The following is a 17,053-nucleotide window of genomic DNA, read 5'->3' as shown; positions in this document are numbered from 1 at the left end:
CCTCTGAAGATGCCAGCCACAGCTGCTGGCGAAACGTCAGGAACTACAATGCCAAGACCACGGCAATACAGCCCGGAAAACCCACAACAGCCATCGTTCTCCGGCCGTGAAAGCCTTCGACAATACATAAAATGATTGAAGTTACGTATTTCCTGTTACCCTGTCTTTAGCTTTCCCTTCTTCCCTTCCCCGGGAGTCTCTACCCAGGAAAATTATCGCCCAGTTGTACAATGTGGTGCCAGCTGAAGGTCCAAATTCTGCAGTGGGGAACCCACAAGAAGGTGTGGATAAGGGTGTGCAACCCCAAAAGATTCGGGTTTCCTGCTTCTGGTTTATCAAGAGCAGGAAAAAAAATTGGGTAAACCCAAAACCCGAAGCAGCAAGCTGCTTCGGGTTTGGGTATTTAAGCCGATTTGGGATTATTAGGGAAGATTCGGCCATTGTTTACAATGGGAAACGCTGCTCCCGGTTATCCGGGGGCCTGGGGGGGTCATTTTCTTCCCTAATAACACCAAATTTGCAGGGGACCGTCTCCCAACCCTCCTCTCATGGCCACCCAAGTTTCAAAGATATTGGACTTCAAGAGCCATGTTATGGCCCCCCAAAGAAGGTCCCCGCAGCCGCATTATTCCCTATGAGGACTAACTTCACACCAGAGAATTGTCCGGGGTCTGGGTCCCAGCCCCCAGACTTGCCAGGAGGGAGCAGTGGGAGGCAACCGGGAGGCAGTGGCCCTACCACCCCAGCCAGCAACCAGGTCCAGAATCTGCCCACTCCAGGGGGAAGGGGCGAAAGGCCAAAGCCTCAGAGGGCTAGAGGGAGCAGGGAGAGACCAGCTAGTCCCACCCTCCAGGGGGAAGAGAGGGGGCTAAGCAGGACAGGGGAAAAGGGCCAAGGCAGGGGGAATAGGGACCCAGCAGCAGCCCAAACAGAGCCCTTACCAGCCAAGGAGGAGAAGCAGCCACTACAGCCCAGAGCCAAACCCCAGCTAGAGGACAGCAGCATGGCTCAGGACTTGCTAGGAGCCAAGCCCCTCCAGGTGGAGCTGCCACAGGCATTCTGGGGGAGGAGATGGGCAGCCCCGCCCAGCATCAATTAGCAGGCAGCCCAGAAGCTGGCCAGGGCAATTCCTCGTGAGCAAGGCCAAGGAGACCTCAGCTGGTGATGGCTCGCATTCAACTCCACCCTGCCAGCAAGGCAAGGAAGCCAAGAAGGGATTAGTGGTAGGAGGGAAACACCTGAGGGAAGGCACAGCTGGGCCAAGTCAGGAGAGGGAACAAGCCTAGAAGGAGGGCGGGGCGGGGCAACGAAACCCTATATAAGGTGGCTAGGAAGAGCTCTGAGGTTGTGGGTGTAAGTAAGGAGTGATGGTGTGGAGGGAGAGCAGTGCAAGAGCAAAGGCAAGGAGGAGTGGATGAAGGAGGAGGAGATGGCAGAGGCCAAAGAGGGTGAGTGGCACAGGTTGAGCAGGCCAGCGAGTGGACTGAGAGGGAGTCTGGGTGACGTATACCGCCCCTCCTTCCACAGAGCAGGGTCCTGCAGAATCCCTGGTCCCCCCTTTGATGTCAGGAGCAGACCGCCCAGCGCCCTGCCCAGTGGCGGCTGCTGCAAGCCCTGACAAGAATCACAATAAGAAAAATTTGATTAAAAATACACAACAAAACCATATGAAGCAAGTGAGTGAGCAACTAGAATGAACAATCTCTCTCAGTGCAGCCAAACTGATGAAAGGGGATCAACTTCACTCCAGAGAATTATCCATTGAATTCAACCCAAACCAAACTGAACCATGTGTTGAAAACTAGTGGGCTGTTCTAGGAGGCTGGGGGTGGCATTTTGCTAGCAAAATGCACCAAACTTGCAGGGGACCTACTCCTACCAGCCCTCTGGAGTTCAACCAAGCATCAGGGAGATTGAACTTCAAGGGGCCATGAAATGGTTCCCCAAAGAAGGTTGACCACCACCCCAGCCACCCCATTTTCTATTGTGGGAAAATCCAGACTCCCACAATAGAAACACATGGAATGTGGCATCCATGGCCACAGGCAGAAACCCCTCAATAAGCCCCCCAACAGCCCAACAAAACCAAACACAAACTCCTCAAAATTCCCCACCTGGCTGGCCAGCCACTCTCCATGTTTCCCTACGGGGCCAACCATCGCAACAGAGATTCACACACACACAAATAGATTAAAAATTATTTCTTGGTAACAGCAATAAATTAACATCACATCACTGTTAAATCACAATGTACAGTCCTAGATTAAATCAACCCCCAACATCACACCAGAGAATCAAAAACACTCCAAAAACAGAAACAGAAACACACCAAATGTATTTTTTTTTAAATTTCATTTATTGGATTTCTGGGAACAGCATTAATAGCACATTCAAATCACAACATACAGTCCCCCACCTTGAAACAAATTCTAACACCACACTAGAGAATCACAAAACTGCCTTCCAATTTTATATCACTTTCCCTTGTATCTTCTATACACAAAGAGAGTTGGGCGGGTAAAGAAAAATGGTACTCTGTTCCACAAAGATACACTTCAAATATGACAAACACATATAGTTAAAATTTGAAGCCAAACAGAGCTAATTTCTATTGCTGTCAAATACTTCTTATTTAGTGACAGAGGAGGTTAACGCAAAAATCCTCTCTGCTGTTGCTCAGCTGTGACTCCTTGTTCAATGCAGCTTTTTATTTGAAATAAAAGGGAACAAAATACATGTATTTTGACCTCAAATACTGAAGAGCATTAAAGCATAGCTACAGTTTTCTTTTAATCTGACCCAGATTTTTAAACCCCATCTAACTCTGTATGAGCTGTGAACACACAACTTAAATAAAAATAAATTGACTGCTTTGCTTGCTGAAATAAAGAAATACAAGATGTGTTGGGTACATTGCAGCTTATAGGAAACATTTAAATGCCATCAAGTTCAATGGGTGACAACAGAGAAGGGATAGTGGCTTCATGTGAGCAGCTTGTGCTGGAGCAGAGGAATGGCAAGGAAAAGCTCCCTTCCAAATCCAAGCACTGCCAATTTGGAAAAATAGGTGACAGAGTATGCTCCCTTTTGCAGGGCCAGCTCCAGCGTCGCCGGCACCTGAGGCAGCTTAATGCTGCCTCTGTGCGCGTGCACATGTGCACTGGACTGTGTGATGACATCAGCACTCAAGGGCTGGCGCGCACACGGGGGGCTTCCAGCCCTCCCGTTCAGTTGCTCTGTGGGCCAGGTGCAGCCAGCTGCCCTGGTCGCCGGCTGAGCCTGGCCCGCAGAGCAACTGAACAAGAGGCTGCCCGCTCAGCTACCCCACGTTGCCGCCGCCAGCATGCACTCTTGGCCAGCAGCAGTGGTGGCAGCTCTATGGCGTATGCCCCTGCCCCTGGGCCGGCGCCCCTCCGGTGCCTTAGCACCCTGAGGTGGCAGCCTCACCAGCCTCAATGGGCAGGCCAGTCCTGCCCTTTTGGCTACTCCAGCAGAAACTGTTCTAACTGTACTCTAGCATAGAAACTGACCAGGAAAGGTTCTCACAGGACACCTTACTTTGCAGAATCCTGACTTGAATATAGCCAAACCTGCTCCTCACTGTATTGTTGAAGGCTTTCACGGCCAGAGAACGATGGTTGTTGTGTATTTTCTGGGCTGTATAGCCATGGTCTTGGCGTTGTAGTTCCTGATGTTTCGCCAGCAGCTGTGACCAGCATCTTCAGAGGTGTAGCACCAAAAGAAAAGGGGAGCATTAACATTAATACACTTCATGTCAGAATATTCCAGGCTCGCAGAACATACATCGCTATTGACTATTCTAAGTGACCCGAATGATCCTATAATCCTGCTTCTGAAGAAGAGAGCTTTGACTCTCAAAAACACGTACCCTGGAAATCTTTGCGACCATACTATATATGAAGCAGCTGGCTGCAGGAGTGCTCCTGCACTTTGTTTGGGACCAAATTGGCCCCACGCAGAGTGCAGAAGCACTTGTGTGGCTGGCACGATGACATAATTCCCGGAAATGATGCTATCATGCATGCACTGGAGCGTGCATGTGAGAAGAGACATGCTGGAGGCACGAGGTAAATGCTGGGTCCCCTCTCCCGCTGGGAGGGTAAAGGTACCTGGCAACCCTACCTATAAGATTAATAAAGTGTGTTAGTCTTATAGGTGCTACTGGACTCTTGCTCTTTTCTGCTGCTACAAACAGACTAACATGGCTACTCATCTTAATATTATATGTGTGTGTGTAGTAGTGTGTGGCTGTACCAGGGGGTCATAGCTTCTTTGAGGTACTGTATATGAAATGGAGCCATATTCATATCAATGCCATAGCATTGCAATATGGATCCTGTGTCTCCACACTTGATCCAAATCCAGAAGGAATTATGCTGTTATACTTTCAGAGGGAATAGGAGGAGCCCAATCTGCATGAGCCCAATAGGATCAAAGTGACCATGTTAATTATTGTTTTTATACTTCAATTATTGTTCTATATACTATGACTTACGTATGAAAAAATATTTGAAGTTGCTTATTGTTATTTTTTTTCTTAATATAAGTATCATAAGGTGGGATCACATTTCCAAAGACTTGAACTCACTCAATTGTTTAATAGAAGGATTTTTTTGAGATCCCTCTTAGAGATTGCACTAAAGAGAAGTTGCATATACATAGAAGGGAGAGGGCCCCACTGAGGCAGTGTTGCCCAGAGCAAATGGCAGTGTCCACTGCTCCCAGCTGCCATTTCGCATTCATTCACTGGAGTGAATAAATCAGATGTGGTATATTTATTGTGTATGTTACAATGGAACCGCCTGCTTTCCCCCTATGACAGACCTCATTAACACTCTCCCCACCGTGAGGCAGATTTTCCCACCAAAATCCAGTTGCCCTATTTTGACTGAGCAATGTCAAGTAGCATGTTAATATTTGTTCTTTTTTTAAAATAAATTTTATTAGGAAACATATAACCACAAATACAGAAGAAGTAACAAGATAAAGAATAACATTATACAATAACAGTTACAAAATTAGGCTACAAATAGTTCATTTTTGTACAAAAGATGTTAAACAATAGAGGAGTTAACTATCCAAAACCATCTGATATAAATAATTTGGAGAACAGCTATCCTTACTAGCAATAAATTCAAAGAAGGACCACCATTTGTCAAAAAAAGATGAGGTAAAAGAATGGTTGATATTTTTACGTATTTGTATGTTCGTTTCTCTAATATAAACTGGTCCCAAACTTTTATGAGCCATTGATCTATGGTTGGAAGAGTTTTCTGGTTCCATCTTGATACCAACAACATTTTGGCCACCACCAATAAGCTTCCAATTAATTCCCATCTGATTGGTGGTATGTCTGAATTTTGCCAGAAATCAAGAAAAATAATCTGTGGGTTAAATTGAAGTTCATATCCTGTGATATCTTTTATTTGGTTAAGTAGTTCTTTCCAGAATTTCATGACCATTGAACACTGCCACCAGCAATGTGCAAATGTACCAATCGCACCACAGCCTTTCCAACAGGTAGGTAAAGTACTTGAATGTATTTTAGAAATTTTTTGAGGTGTGAGATACCAATGTGTTAAAATCTTAAAGGTTTGAAGCCTTGTACTGATTACTTGAGAAGTCATATTTTTAGATGCCCATATGCGCTTCCATTGATCGTAACTAATAACAGCCCTACAGTCTTGTTGCCAGTTCTGGTAAGAGTAAGTTGTTGGTGTGACTGAGTCTAGGATTAATCTATAAATCTTTGATATAATACCTTTTCTTTTATTTCCATTATTTAAAATTACTTCAAAATGGTTTTTTTGATTTTGCATGATTTTTTTAAAGGTTTATTTGGTTGGCCATGTGCTGTAATTGCAAATACATAAACCAGGAAATTGGACCTTGCAGGCGGTTTTCTAGATCTTGTTTTGTTACTAGCCCTCTTTGAGAAGCAATATCCACTAGTCTTATATTATCTAATTTTAAGTGCTGACTAAAGAGAAATTTTTGAAATTCCTTATGAGACCACAGTTGAGAGTGAATAGTAGATAATCTAGAGGTTGTTGGCACTAATCCCATGTGAAGACGATATTCATTAACATTGTATTATCATGTTTAGATAATGGATGTGTTTTATGTGTGCACCATGTTACTACCTGCAGCGTTAAAGGTTTACATGACGGATTTAAAATATTTGTCCAAGAATAATCTACTTTATTTTCCAGAATTTGAGTTATTTTAGCTGAGTGGCTTCTAAGTAAACTGAGATATAAGTAAGCTGAGATAACTAAAACCTCCATTACTAATGGATTGTCTGAATATCTTAAATGCAATCCAGGGCTTCTTATAATTCCAAAGAAAGTTATTAAGGAGACTCTGCCATTGTTTCAGTAACTTATATGGAATTGAAACTAACAATGTTCTAAATAAAACAAATTAATTTGGGGAGTATGAATGCTTTAATTAAGTGGTACCTGTCATACCAGGAATGAGATTGCTTGTTCCAGGTTAAAAAATATCTTTGATTTTTAACAAGTGATTGACTTTTATAAGATGATCCAAATTAGAGGGAATGCTTACTCTGAGATAAGGTAAATATTTATTAGCCCATTGAAATTTATGATTTGATTGTAATCTATGCATTATTACTTGGGGTATATTGATAGGAAGTATTGTTGATTTTGTGGTGTTAATTGTCAGTCCGGCTATTAGTGCAAAGGAATCAAGAGTCGTTTGCAGTTCTGTTAAAGTTTCTTCAGGTTTGGTTATATATAGGAGCATATCATCCGCAAATAGTCTTAATTTGTATGTTTGGGAATTTGAACATATACTGTGAATTGAGTCATTGTTACAAATTAATTCTGCCAGAGGTTCTAAGGCCAGAGCAAAGTGTAGAGGGGAAATGAGACACCCCTGCCTAGTGCCTCTAGATGATCTTATTTCTTTCGAGGAGATGTTATTGACCCTAACCTTAGCTTTTGCTTGAATGTAAATTGTGTACAGTGCTTGGATAATATTATCCCCAAACTTCACATGTTCCATAATATAGTAAAGGTACTTAGCCTCTAATGAATCGAAGGCCTTCTCCACGTCTAATGAAAGCAATAGTGATTGTATTTTTTTCTGTTTTTTGGTGGCCACAATATTGAGAGTTTTTTGGATATTGTCAGCAATATCTCTCTCTGGAATGAATCCAGACTGATCCTGGTGAATATATTGATCGATAAAGATATTTATTCATTTTGTGATAATTGAGGTGAACAATTTATAATCCTCAGGCCTTCTTTTCAGCTGGAACTCACCAGAACACTGTTCCGGAACCTCTAAAAAATGATCACCTGGGTGGTGGCCTCCAGCGCTGCCCTCTGTTCAGCAGTGGCATTAGCAGCAGCAACGAAGAGCTGGAGTGACTTACGTTGGAGGCCCCAAACTTCAATTCGTTGCCGCCTCGATTCCCCCAGCCCAGTGGTGAGTACGCTCTTCCTCCTTGTTCCCTACATGTGCTCCCCTTCCCTGCCTCCACACCAGGCTGTACCAAGCCGGGGACTTGCTTAGCTGCATTCCCAGGGGTTGTGAGGGGATGGCAGGGCCTGCCCGGCCATCCCCTCACTAGCCTCGGCCATGGCAGCTAAGCAAGTCCCTGGCTTGGTGCGGCCTGGCGTCGAGGCAGGCATCACCAAGCCAGGGACTCAAGTAGCTACCGTGGCTGGGGATCGTGAGGGGATGGCAGGGTAGGTGGCACTGCAGGCCCGCCTCCTCAATAGGCCTGGCGTGGAGGTGGCGAAGCCCTTCCCTGTCTCTGCACCAGGCCTCACCAAGCTGGGGACTCGCTTAGCCACGTTCCGGGGGTCCTGAGGGGACAATCGGGCCTGCCCGGCCATCCACTTACTATCCCCAGACACAGCAGCTAAGCGAGTCCCCAGCTTGGTGCCGCCTGGTGCAGAGATAGGCTACACCAAGCTAGGGACTCAAGTAGCTGCCGTGGCTGGGGATAGTGAGGGGACGGCAGGGCACTGGAAGGAAAGAACAGTAGAGGCTGCTTTGGGCTATTTTTTATTGCTAGAATAATTTTTGGGGGGAGGGGGAGGAAAGAGGAGAGCAGTGGAGGCTGCTTTGGGGTGTTTTTTAATACTAGATTAATTTGGGGGGGAACACTGTAAACTGCTTTGGCGTATTTTTTATTGCTAGATTAATTTGGGGTGGGGGAGGAAAGGAGAACAGTGTAAGCTGCTTTGGGGTATTTTTAAATAATCGATTAATTTTGTGGGGGAGAAGAGGAGAACAATGAAAACTGCTTTTTTTAAGCTAGATTAATTTGGGGGGGCATGAAAGAGAACAGTGTAAACTGGCATTTTTTTAATGCTAGATTAATTGTGGGGGGTGAAAGAAAGAGGAGAACAGTGGAGGCAGTTTTGGGGTATTTTTAATGCTAGATTAATTTGGGGGGGAGGAAAGAGGAAAACAATGGAAGCTGCTTTGGGGTATTTTTTAATGCTAGATTAATTTTGTATGTGTAAGGGGGAAGAGGAGAACAGTGTAAACTGTTCAAAGCAGTGTAAACTGCTCTGTGGTATTTTTTATGCTAGAAAAAGGCAGTGTAAACTGCTTTTCGGGTATTTTTATTTTTATGCTAGATTAATTTTGTGGGGGGGGGGAGGAAAGAAGAGAACAGTGTAAGCCGCTTTGGGGCATTTTTACGCTACATTAAATGTCTCTGTGTGTTGTGTGTAGGGTTGCCAGCCTCCAGGTAGTTAACAATAACAAAGAGCGACGTGGTAAACAAGTGGCAAACAAGAACAATATTACCCGCGTATTTACCAATGCCTTCAAAATTTATTTTCCTATATATAACACGTATTTTCCTATATATAACACGTATATTCCTCTCAATTATATAATTAGTTGTTGAACCACACGCACCAATAATGCCCCTATTGTCTGGTCCGAAAACACATTCATACAGGTGTCCTTAAACTTCTTTTCATAGTTAATAAAGTGCTTTAGTGCTCAAAGTGCTTCCATAATTATTATTGCACTAGATAATAAAGTGCAAATGCAGCATTAGCACCATACAAACACCAGTCCTTATGATGTTATTCAAAGTCCGGAACGCCTTGTATTCCGACCATAGGGTTTGATGCAAATTCACAAGTTATTCCAGCCAACCGTGAGGATCACAGAATATGAGTAGTCCTTTGATATACACCAATTTTTCTGTGATAACAAATCTTCTAACGGGTGGTCTAGATCCTTATCAAGCCCATTTCAGGAATATCTTTTTCAAAGAATACAGTCACTGGGAAAGAGTACAATAAAATGATAAATGTTTACAACATGTGGTCTTGATAAATACAATACATCCAATAATACAATAATAACAAACATAGGAACACTTACTTGAATCACATTCGATCATATCTCTTAGTACCCAATAATAAATCCATTTCCTATGCCGTTCACTCTAATTACCCTACTTACTAAGCTTTAAATATGAAAACATCCAACCTCACCTTCCTGCTGCAGAGAGTCTCCATTTAAAGTGATCACTGCAAGGTTGTTGAATTACCCCAAAAAGCACGAAAAATCGTTATATTTAAGCCTTTGGGTATCAGACTATTCAATTTGTAGATCCAGAAGGTCTCCTTCCCCCTGAGTTCCCTCATGGTAATTACTGGAGACTTTATATTCACCTTGAATAATACCCTGAATCGCATGTCTATTTCACTGTGCTTCTTTTCTAGATAATGTGGCACTAATGGAGCTTCTAATACACGATTCTTTATTTGTGACTAATGTTCACTTAACCTGATCCTAATGGAGCGAGTCGTACTGCCCACATATAATAGTCCACACGGACACTTTAAAAGATATACTACACCTTCCGTGCTGCAATTAACAAAATCACATGTGGTCCAAACATCAAGCTGTTCTATATCATCCTTTGTCATAATCAGGGAACACTGTTTACATCTTCCACATTTGTGTAAGCCTATAGGTAGACCTGTATCATGATTCTTATTACTATGACATAAATCCGAATGAATGATAGCATCCTTAATATTGCGTGTTCTTCTTAAGGCTATTAATGGAGGAGCCTGGCAACCAGGAATGTCATTAATCATGGGCCAATGTTTTAAGATGGCTCTTCTGATGGAATTTGCCCTATTACTATAGTCAAAGACTCCTACCAAACGTTCCGTTTTTGCACATTCCCTAGACGTCAACAGATCCCTCCTGTTTGTATTAATTGCACGTTGTTTTGTCATATTCAGAACGCTGCCTGGATAGCCCCATTTCTTAAAGTCCTCCTGCATTCTATTACTTTCAATATCAAAGTCAGTTTCATTGGTTGAATTTCTTTTAACCCGAAGGAATTGGCCAAATGGCAAGTTAGTTCTTAAATGCCCAGGATGGAAAGATCTATAGTGTAAAACAGAATTTTTATCAGTTTTTTTCTTATAGGGACGCACAGCCAATGTACCGTCATCTGCCCGGTATACTGTTATGTCTAGATAATTCACCATCTCTTCACTTGCTTGCCAGGAAAATTTTATATTTGGATGAATGCCATTCATCCAGTCCCCCAGTTCAGTAATATTTATAGTATCATCCACTATCAAAAATAGATCATCAATGAAGTGAACAAAGACAAGGATGCCGTTCCAATAAGGGTTATTTTCAGGATTACAGAAGTAATCACGTTCTAATCTGCCCATAAATAAGTTGGCGACACTAGGGGCCATGGAGCAGCCCATAGCGACGCCTCTTATCTGTAGGAAAAATCTATCCTCAACTCGAAAGTAATTATTCTCCAGTACTATCTTCAAAAGTGATATAAAAAAAAGGTGGGTGGATCTGGATTTTCCCTTTGTTCTAATGTTTCCATAACTACTGTTCGTGCCTCCTCATGAGGAATATTCGTGTACAGTGAGGAGGCATCTAGGGTAACCAATTTAGCACCCTTAGGTAACAATTTACAAATGAAATCTCTAATGGTTGTTGGGGGTTTTCCGGGCTGTATTGCCGTGGTCTTGGCATTGTAGTTCCTGACGTTTCGCCAGCAGCTGTGGCTGGCATCTTCAGGGGTGTAGCACCAAAAGACAGAGATCTCTCAGTGTCACAGTGACACTGAGACTGTGACACTGAGAGACCTCTGTCTTTTGGTGCTACACCCCTGAAGATGCCAGCCACAGCTGCTGGCGAAACGTCAGGAACTACAATGCCAAGACCACGGCAATACAGCCCGGAAAACCCCCAACAACCATCGTTCTCCGGCCGTGAAAGCCTTCGACAATACATCGAAATCTCTAATGTCCAGCAAAACAGTTGGTAGGTTCCTTACAAAACCCTGTAGGAAATAGTCCAGATATCTGGACAACGGTTCCAAAATTGAATTGCTTCCGGACACTATTGGGCGTCGCGGTGGTGGAAAACCTTCCTTGTGAATTTTTGGCAAAATATACAGAACTGGCGTTCTTGGGGATGGATTGATTAACCCCTTATGTATGGATTCTGAAATATACCCTAGGGCCAACGCCTCGTCCACTGTCACCTTAATAAGGAAACTGATCTTCCTAACTGGATCTGAGGGAATAGCTTTATAATTATTCTCATCCATGAGTTGTCTATTCATTTCTGCCATGTAATCATGTTTGTTCATTACCACAATGGCACCCCCCTTATCTGCCTCTTTAATAATAATGGAATCATCCATTGCAAAATTCTGCAGTGCTATCCTTTCAACTCCTGGCATATTATTAAATCTTGGTCCCTCTCTAGATTGTTGTTTACAATGTAGTTTAGGTCGCATCCTATTATTGTCTCACCTTCCTGGAAAGTCTGGAGTTTGCACAAGATTTCATTTACGCACTTTAGTTGGTTAGATTTTGGGGTGTAAATAGCTGCTATAGTAACCTGTTTGTTTTCCAACATACCTTAATAAATAGGCATCTACCGTTAGGATCTTTACAAGAGAGACTTCCAGTTTGGGATCATGGTGGTCTGACGCAGCTCAGGGAGCTGAGCTGTCCAAGCCACTGTTTGTGAGGGCTAGTGGGGTGCTTGATCGCCCGTGGCCCCCTGTTCTCAGGTGGAGAACAGGCGTGAACGCTCAGAATCCTGAGGGTGTGTTGATCTTGGCTGTGGGGGGTGGTCTGCGTAACGATCTCCCACCCAGCCTTGAGGTCCCGCTCTATGAAGGATGGCAAAGATCTCTGCAGCGGCTCTGGAGTCATTGAATTGACATAAGATCATCATACCTAAGCTTCAATAATCAATTTGGACTAATTTGGAGTATTTTGAGTATTGAAACAGTGATAACAACCCGCAAATAGAACTTCTAAGGTAAAGATTGCTATCTCTCCTTTTGAGAAGAAGTTTGATAAGAGGAACTGAATTAAATCGGAAGATAAAAATCACGAAGTTTTAAAGACTTACTGGCTATGTTCCGGCAAAATGACTGAGTAAAAAAGAATTTATTTAGAAGAATTAGAGCGGAAAAGTAATTATTGTTTACATACCTGCGGTCTAAGAGAGATAGCGAACTGTGGGAAACTTGAAGAATTGCGAGAAACGCTGTGTGGCTGAGACAGATCAGGAAGTACATCAAAAAAATAGAGTAATGGGCTGGAAGCGGCTGTTACAGGAAGCCCGGAAAAGGAAGTGCACCATCTTGGAAAAGGGAAAGGGCAAGACCTCAATTCAAGTGGAAGTGAGACATCTTGGAGAAGGGTAAGGGCAGAAGCTTCAAGTCAAAACCATAGAGAAAAGACACCCGCCATTTTGGATACCAGAACTTTTTAATTGGAGAAGAATTTGTTTAAAATAAAGGTTTTAATTTTGAAAATAATAAATTACCCTCGCCATGGAGTTGTGGAAGAGAACGGACTCGTGGAAGTGAGGTAAAGCTAGCCCCACGATGTCAAAGAAGGAGTGGCAGTCAGCGTTGGAGAGTCTTGATAAGAAAGTGGCAGATGGAAATAAAGAGATTAAAGACATGATAAAGGATATGGCGAAAGATTTTAAAGAGACACTTAAATCAGAGGTGGCAGAACTAACTAAGAATATCGATGAGGTCAGGAAGGAATTACAAATGACACAGCTGAAAGTTAAAGTAACGGAAGATGAAGTTGATAAATTGTCTGCTTCTTTTAAGACTGAAACCAAGGGTTTGAAAGGAAGAATGGCCGTGATGGAATGTAAACACATGGAAAAACAACTTAGATTTCGTGGAGTCCCGGAAGTAGAGGGGAAATCAGCCCAAGAGCAGATATCTGAAACACTTGCAGAATTTTTGGATAAGGAAGTGGAAGAAGTTGCAGCTTTTCTGGATGTGGTGTACAGAATTAATTCAAAATATGCAGCTCAAAAAAATTTACCAAGGAATTTACAACAAAAAGAATAAGAGAAGACATTGTGAGTAAGCAGTTTCAAAACCCTTTGGAAATTGATGGAAAAAGAGTGCAAATAATGAAAGAGCTACCTAGGGGAGTTCTGTTGGAAAGGAAGAAATATAGAGAATTGGTTCAAACGTTGAAGGAGCTGAATATCAGATATAGATGGGAGATACCAGAGGGTTTGAGTTTTGAATTTCAAACAGTCAAGAAAACTATCAGGTCCAGTCATGAGATGGAGATGTTTTTTATGGACAATGAAAAAGACTTACCTAAAAGATCCAGAATTTGATTATGGAATGCAAAATCATATCTTGGAATGTAAATGGACTGAACTCACCGTCTAAACATAAAACTATCTTCCATTGGCTATCTAAACAGTATTGTAATATAATTCGTTTACAGGAGACCCATATTAAGAAACAAGATGTGAAATATTTAAAAAATGTCAAATTGGAAAGGGAATTTGCAGCAACATCGAGACAAAAAAAGAGGAGTTGTTTTATATATTAAAGATGAGTTGCAACCTAAAATGATATTTAATGATATGGAAGGCAGATATATAGCCGTGGAAATCATTTGGAATACAGAAAAGATTTTGCTGATTGGGATTTATGCACCTAATGGCACTAAGGACAATTTTTTTAAGGATCTACAGAAACAATTGGATGGATTAACTTACTCACAAATAATTTTGGCAGGTGACAAATAATTTTGGCAGGTGACTTCAACGGAGTTATGGTTTTAGATGTTGATAAAAAAACAAAAGGTGTACCAAAAAAAGAGGACTTTTGCCAAAATCCTTTTTTGAAATTAAGGATCAGGAGAATTTGGAGGATGTTTGGAAGAGGAATAATCCTAAAGTAAAGCAATATACGTACTATTCGCCAAGACATTCAACATTATCAAGAATTGATATGATCTGGGCCTCTAAGGACTTGGTTGTATGGACAAAAGATGTGGAGATAATGCCAAAAGTTGGCTCAGATCATAATCCAATCATGTGGAAGTTTGGAAAATGCACCAAAAGACAAGGATGGAAAATAAATGAGGATTTGCTGCAGCAAAATGGTAATTTAGAACTGTTACAAAAAGAAACCAAATTCTTTATACAGTATAATTTGAATAACACCGTTCCAACGTACAGAGTTTGGGATACCTACAAAGCAGTTATTAGAGGAGTATTAATGGACTTAAATGCAAGGGACAAAAAGAGAAAAGAGGAAAAAAGGAAAGAAATTGTGGAGAACATAAGAACTACGGAGGCACAATTGAAGAAAAGACCAGGGAAAAAGAAATTATATCAAGAAATTAAAATCTTGCAAGAACAATTGAAAGCAATGGAGAATAAAGAGTTGGAATGGGAACTGAAGAAATTAAATCAAAAGTCATTTGAAGGGGCAAATAAGCCTGGAAAATATTTAGCTTGGCCGCTGAAAAAGAAAAAAAGAAAAAAAGGTGATAACTAAGATTCAAGAAAACGGAATGACACTGACGGATCAACCAGCGATTAGTAGAGCATTTTTTAAATTCTATGCAAAACTGTACCAAAGGAAAGAAGTAAATTTGGATTCTATTGAACAATATTTAGACAAAATTAAATTACCATTGATATCAGAAAAATGGAAGGGAAAGTTGAATGCAGAAATTACAGAGATAGAGATAAAAGAAGCTATTCAGTCGACTAAACTAGGCAAGGCACCAGGTCCAGATGGAATTACGGCCAAATTCTATAAATCAATGGCAAACGAATTGGTACCTTTTTTGAAGGTGGTAATGAATGAAATTTTAAGAGGACAAAAGGTTCCAGAATCTTGGAATGAGGCCATTATATCACTGATACCAAAGGAAGACCAGGATTTATGCAATGTTAAAAACTATCGACCTATTTCGTTGCTGAATAATGATTATAAAATTTTTGCAAAAATTTTGGTGGAGAGATTAAAGGAAGGGCTCATGGAATTTATTGCAGAAGAACAAGCAGGTTTCCTTCCAAATAGACAAATTAAAGACAATTTGAGAACTGTTTTAAATGCGATAGAATATTATGACAAACACTGTGAGAAAGAGGTTGGTTTCTTTTTTGTGGACGCAGAGAAAGCTTTTGATAATCTAAATTGGAGTTTTATGTTCGCCACAATGGAAAAACTGCAAATGGGAAAAGATTTTATCCAAGCGGTAAGAGCGATTTATAAAGACCAATGTGCAGCAATTGTAGTTAACAATGACTTAACTAAAAAATTGGAAATTAGAAAGGGTACAATGCAAGGTTGCCCACTATCTCCATTGTTGTTTATTTTGATTTTGGAAATGTTACTGATTCAGATTCGAGAGGATGATGCTATGAGGCATAAAGATTAAAGATTTCACCTACAAAGTCAGAGCGTTTGCGGATGATATGATGGTTATTGTTGAGGACCCAATACAAAATATGCCAAAGTTGCTAGATAAAATAAAGGAATTCAGAGATCTGGCTGGATTTTATGTTAACAAGAGAAAATCAAAGATATTATGTAAGAATATGATAAAAGCAACAAGAATTGATGGAAATTACAAACTGTGAAGTAACGCATAAAGTAAAATATTTAGGAATTGAGCTTACAGCGAAGAATATTGACTTGTTCAAGAATAACTATGAAAAGCTATGGCAGCAGATTGATAGAGACCTGATTAAATGGAACAAATTAAATCTGTCATGGCTGGGAAGAATAGCGGCAGTCAAGATGAATATGTTACCACGGATCATGTTTTTATTACAAACGATTCCAATTATTAGAGACAGTAAGCAACTTGAAAAGTGGCAGAGGAAGATTTCCGATTTTGTATGGGCAGGCAAGAAACCTCGAGTAAAAATGAAAGTGTTGTGTGATGCCAAAGAGAGAGGTGGACTGCAATTGCCAAATATCAGATTATACTACGAAGCAGTTTGTTTGGTTTGGCTTAAAGATTGGATGTCTCTGGAGAACTGTAAACTACTAACTTTGGAAGGCTATAAAAAACTGTTTGGATGGCATGCCTACTTGTGGCACGACAAACTGAAAGCTGATTCTATGTTTCTACACCATTATGTTAGAAGAAGTCTCTTCACAATCTGGAAAAAATACAAAAGTTATCTGGGTGAGGGTATCCCCTCGTGGGTGGTACCATTTGAAACTATCGACCCGAGAGCTATTTATAATAGAGACCAATGCCTGTCCTATAAAAAGATTCTTATCCAGGAGCAGAATATGACAAGAATTAAAACAGAAGAAGAGCTACCTTTTTGCTATGGATGGTTTCAATATAGGCAGATAAAGGACTTATATAATTCGGATCGTTCAAAAGATGGAATTAAATGGAAGGATTCAGAATTGGAAGAAGCTATACTACAAGAAGGTAAGAAGAAAATTTCAAAAATTTATAAAATACTTTTGAAGTGGTATACAGAGGACGAAGTTGTTAAAGTCCAGATGGTGAAGTGGGCTATAAATTGTCAAAGAGACATAAAAATGGAGGCATGGGAATATTTGTGGAAAAATACATTGATGATTTCAACTTGTACCCGTATCAAGGAACATGTTTTCAAGATGATATATAGGTGGTATTTGACGCCAAAAATAATAGCTTATGGAAATGTTAAGATGTCTGATAAGTGTTGGAAATGTAAAAGTCAT

This window comes from Eublepharis macularius, chromosome 3, assembly GCF_028583425.1.
Source record: "Eublepharis macularius isolate TG4126 chromosome 3, MPM_Emac_v1.0, whole genome shotgun sequence".
Classification (NCBI taxonomy): domain Eukaryota; kingdom Metazoa; phylum Chordata; class Lepidosauria; order Squamata; family Eublepharidae; genus Eublepharis; species Eublepharis macularius.
This window is presented reverse-complemented; position numbering follows the sequence as displayed.